This window comes from Priapulus caudatus, unplaced genomic scaffold (assembly GCF_000485595.1).
Source record: "Priapulus caudatus unplaced genomic scaffold, Priapulus_caudatus-5.0.1 Scaffold1082, whole genome shotgun sequence".
NCBI classification, from domain to species: domain Eukaryota; kingdom Metazoa; phylum Priapulida; class Priapulimorpha; order Priapulimorphida; family Priapulidae; genus Priapulus; species Priapulus caudatus.
In genome coordinates, this window is record NW_014578143.1 from 66,053 (window position 1) to 71,521 (window position 5,469).

The window sequence follows — 5,469 nt, forward strand, 5'->3', positions numbered from 1 at the left end:
ATGTGGTTAGGTGTAAATCAAGTTCTGCTCAGTGACCAAGTGAGTTTGTGGACTGTGAGGAGAGGAAATGCGCGCATGCTGTTATATAGTGTACTTGTGCGCAGACACATACACACACGCGCACGCACGCACACACATACACACACGCGCGCACGCGCACACACATACACACACGCGCGCGCACGCACACACACATACACACACGCGCGCGCACGCGCACACACATACACACGCGCGCGCACGCGCACACACATACACACACGCGCACACACATACACACACACGCGCGCGCACACACATACACACACACACATACACACACGCGCGCGCGCACACACACATACACACACGCGCGCACGCGCACACACATACACACACGCGCGCGCGCACACACATACACACACACACATACACACACGCGCGCACACGCACGCACACACATACACACACGCGCGCACACACACATACACACACACACATACACACACACGCGCACGCACGCACACACGCGCGCGCACGCACACACATACACACACGCGCGCACGCACACACATACACACACGCGCGCGCACACACACATACACACACGCGCGCGCGCACGCACGCACACACATACACACACACGCGCGCGCACACACACACACACACGCGCGCACGCACGCACACACATACACACACACGCGCGCACGCACACACACATACACACACGCGCGCGCACGCGCACACACATGCATACACGCGCGCGCACGCACACACACGCGCGCGCACGCGGTGCGCGCGTGCGTGTGGTTGGGTGTGTGTTCGTGCGTTCATGCGTAGGGGTGTTGTTTGTGTGTGTAACCCCACTCCCTACTCTCTCTCTGCCGCCCCTCTCTCTTTATAAATAAATAAATAAATAAATATGCGTGCGCGTGAGCGCGCGTGTGTGTATTGTGTATGCGTGTGCGCGCGCGTGTGTGTATGTGTGTGCGCGTGCGCGCGCGTGTGTGTATGTGTGTGCGCGTGTGCGCGCGTGTGTGTATGTGTGTGACATCATGCGTCCATGCATCCATTTGTTCCCCTGCCTGCAGAAAAAGCATCGATAGAATCACTACGAACCAGGAGAGAGAATGTCAGATGTGGGGCACTGGGCTGGTGACCAGCGATGTAGAATTAATGCATTCCGCGAAGTAACGACCAAAACACACAGAGATGCGGAGAGCTGTGGCTTGTAAAAGGCATTTCCAGCGAGTGTATAATTACCGCAGTGTTCGGTGTGCGAAAACTCGACTGCGGCGCCCCCTGGCGTGTTGTATGTTACTCACGCGACTCGCGCCTCATCAAATATAGAGAGGATTTTATTTTTTGTTGAATTTATGTGTTGTGAAGAAATCACTCTGCGATTCTATCCGGCAGACAGTGTGCCTCGAGATAGAGATCGAGTTCTCACATCAAGCCGAGTTAATTGCACTCGTATGGCATGGTACGCGTTTTAAGATAATGAGAAATAACGCCAGAGGGAGAAAATATAGGGAGAGCGAGAGAAAGAGAGAGAGAGAGAGAGAGAGAGAGAGAAGAGATGAGAGAGAGAGAGAGGCGAGTGGGTGTGTGTGTGTGTGTGATGTGTGTGTGTGTGTGTGTGTGTGTGTGGGTGTGTGTGTGTGTGTGTGCTGTGTGTGTGTGTGTGTGTGTTGTTTGTGTGTGGTGTGTGTGTGTGTGTGTGTGCTGTGTGTGTGAGATGTTGTTGTGTGTGTGTGTGTGTGTGTGTGTGTATGTGTTTGTTTTGTGTGGTGTGTGTGAGTGTGTGTGTGTGTGGGTGTGATATGTTTGTGTGTGTGTGTGTGTGTGGTGTGTGTGTGTGTGTGGTGTGTGTGTGTGTCGTGTATATGCGCTGTGCGTGAGAGGAGAGAGACGAAGGAGAGAGAGAGAGAGAAAATTAGAGAGAGTAAGGGTCCACGGTTCAAACGGAGCATTGGGACAACGAAACTAAGTATACAGGGGGGAGGGCAGATTTGTTTTAACTTATCAGTCTGCTTGGCATAGTAGGCTCTAATGATACATGAGACGAGTTCATATACATATTTCTTAATAAATTTTTCTCATAGGTATGTGGGCTGTTTTGACTAATAGTATATTTAGTCTATAAATGTATATTTAGTCAACGAGCATGAGTTCTGAGTTAAATGAGATATACTAACTTCTTCAAAATTTTTGAGACATATATAGATTATTTTATAAGAAAGCATGTCAAAATTACGAGTGAGTAAATAAATGAACTATAACCAGTTGTATTGCAGCCGTGGTCAAATAATCTATATAAATTAAATCCGTTGTTATAAACTATTCTATATTTTACGATTATTAATTTTACCATGAATGTCATTAAGAAGATTCTATAAACCGAGTGTCTTATATTAACTATATCTCTAATGAAATATACCTAGTCGATCTTAGAGTGTCCGCGATCGAGTGGCGTTGGCAGAGAAATCTAAAATAATCGGCGTATTCCAGAAAGGAAATGCAAAATATAGACATGAAAAGGAGTGAGAACTTGTCAGCCCAGCGGAGGCGAGGACGCAAAGTGATTACAAGAAGCGCTATTTGATCACCACGACTTTGAGTAGGGGCCATCTTCCTTGACGACTTGCTGTCCGTACCGCGAAAGGTCCTGTAATCCATCATGTTGTAGAATACATTTATGATTTATGCTGACGTACGTAAGTATCGTAAATCGTAACACGTCCTCTCACTGCGCTAGATCCTAGGTACTATAGCCGCTTACATTAAACGCCGCTGGTACTAAAACATTAACATGGTCAGCTAGCCAGCGCCGCAGACATGCGTCTAAACAGAGAATGGTGGATCCCGACCTGTGATTGGAGGCATTAAAAATAGACCCGTCAACGTCCCGCGACATACGCTATGGCCATGACGGCAAGGCTCGAATTAACCGACGGACCGACGGCAATTGCCGTCGTGCGCCCATCATTGCCCGGTACCCTCGCCACCTGAAAATCCAAACTCGACCCCGACGCAGTCACCATCGCCTTGCCCTTTTGTGTAATTGCCGTCGTGCGCCTTTAATCTATTCGCCCTAGTTTTCGTTTTTAGTCGGACACGAATCACATAACAACGCTGCCGCGTGCGTGCCTGTAGTTGCAATCGATGAGGCTTAAAACCGATAGTCGCAGGAGGGAACAGATAACAGCATCGGATAATTATTCACTCCTGACATAGGCGGGCATATAAATTTATTGTTATGTGCTTCCATTAGGCAGAGGGGGGTCACAAGGGTCGGTGTTACGGTGTAGCTACATGGGGGCAATATTGTTTTGTACATTAAGCAAGACGAGTTGATGTACTAATTTTGTTATGAGTTTCTCCTTTATTTTTAACAAAAGTGCTTGTGCAGTTGGGCCCTTCTCAATTTTGAAGATTGCTTGGGTGCGTTTTAAAATTGCCGTCTGTCGCCCTTGGTTCCATTTTCTTAGAGAAAATTCAAGGCGACTTATCACGTGCTCCTAAAAAAATGCGTTGCCCTTCTCGCCGCTTAATTCAGCCCTGCATGACGAGTAGGAACGTGTACTACTAATCATATGGAGCGAACGATTTGAGTTCATTTCTATAAATTCTAGCTATTATAGGACACATGTCTTAGCCTTAATGCTCTGTGAATTTCGAGTCTATTGAAACGCGATTAGTCTAATTCATAGCAATATGCACGAGCGGCTATGAACCAGTGAACGAAAGCATCACGAATTCATTTTTATCACTCCAAAATGAAAAGTTGGGCGGGGTTCTATTTTTATCCTCTAAAAATGGAAAAGGGGCCGGGGTCTATTTTTTATCCTTCAACAACAGGTCGGAGGCAATTCCNGCAGCACGTCGCTGGCTGGATTGCACGTCGCTGGCTGGATTGCACGTCGCTGGCTGGATTGCACTTCGCTGGCTGGATTGCACTTCGCTGGCTGGATTGCACGTCGCTGGCTGGATTGCACGTCGCTGGCTGGATTGCACGTCGCTGGCTGGATTGCACGTCGCTGGCTGGATTGCACGTCGCCTCGGTAGACTGCTGACTTACGAACGCCCACCACTGACACTCGCATTGTGAGTAACCTAGTAGCCAGTTTAGCAACCCTGGATTAGATTAGCACACTTGCGCGAAAACGCATTTGCAGGGTCTCAAACTATCCTCGGTCCTCTAGTACATCTTCATCTATATCGACATATTGACATATAGTTACGTCGATATGTGACTCTTGACAATTACTCAACGGCTTCCGGAGGGCACAAGAACCAAGTGTGAGTACAGTTCTACGCGTTTTTGCTGACAGGATGGTGAACGCAGCAGACCAGTAACGTTAACGACGCAGCGCACGTTAACGACGCAGCGCACGTTAACGACGCAACATGACAAACAAGATGCAATACGCAAGTCGAGGAGCAGATGATGCGGCGAGGACGACGACGCGGCACGCAGCATCCACGGAGCGAATCGTCGACGGCTGCGGCGGCGTCGAGGACCCGCGACCGGCGCCACCTGCTGGGGTCCCGCGGCGTCTCGACGGCAAAGCGAGGAGAAGGTTCTGGAAGGTGTCGGCGGCGGCGACGTCGCTGCTCGCGTTGACCTGCCTGGCGTGCGTCGCGTCGTCGTGGCGCGGCAGGCGTCTGCTCAACGCGCTCTCTAACGACGATGCCCAGCAGCAGCATCCGCCGGCGCTGATGATTCACCGCTCGTCGGAGTCGGACGAAGAAGCTGCGGAGGTAAGTGATGGAATCGATGCACGAAGTATACTGTAAGCGGGCAGATTTGTGCGTGATACGGTTGCTATGTAATGAACGGTCTTGCTAGTCTGTAGTACATTGAGACTTCATGTTTGTATGATGTAGTAAAACACTGCTGAACGCTACTTCCTGTCTTGTCTTGTCTTTACTCGTCTCTAGTCTATTACAGAACCTCTTAAAAAGGTAGCGCGAATCACGTGTCTACAATACGTTAGGCATCACGTTAGGTTATTGTAATATCGTTAGTGACCCCGCCTCCCGTGCATTTCTCAACGCCGACCGTCGTCGAGAACGGAAACCTGCGTATAGAGGACACTTTCGAAGGGTTTTCGCTCGAGCGACCCTTGTGCGCAGGTGGGACGTGCACGGTAATCGTCGATCGTTTGTTTGCAGTGCCGCGACTTTCACGTGCTGAACGTGACGGACGTCTGCGCATTTGTGAATTCGACTGAAGATTGCCAGTCGGGCGGAGGGTTCCTCGACTACCCGCAGATTGTCTATTGTCGCTACGGCGACAGGCTGCCGCTCATCCTGACACTCTTGGTGAGGGAATTATTTCGACAGCCGCGTTTCGGATGGTGGTGATCGTGAATGGTCTGGTACAGTTGAGTGTGAATCTGTGGATTGACAGAATGACTGAGTGACTTCGTTAGTGAGTGCAAGAGAGAGAGAGAGAGAGAGTGAGAGAGAGAGAGAGAGAGAGAG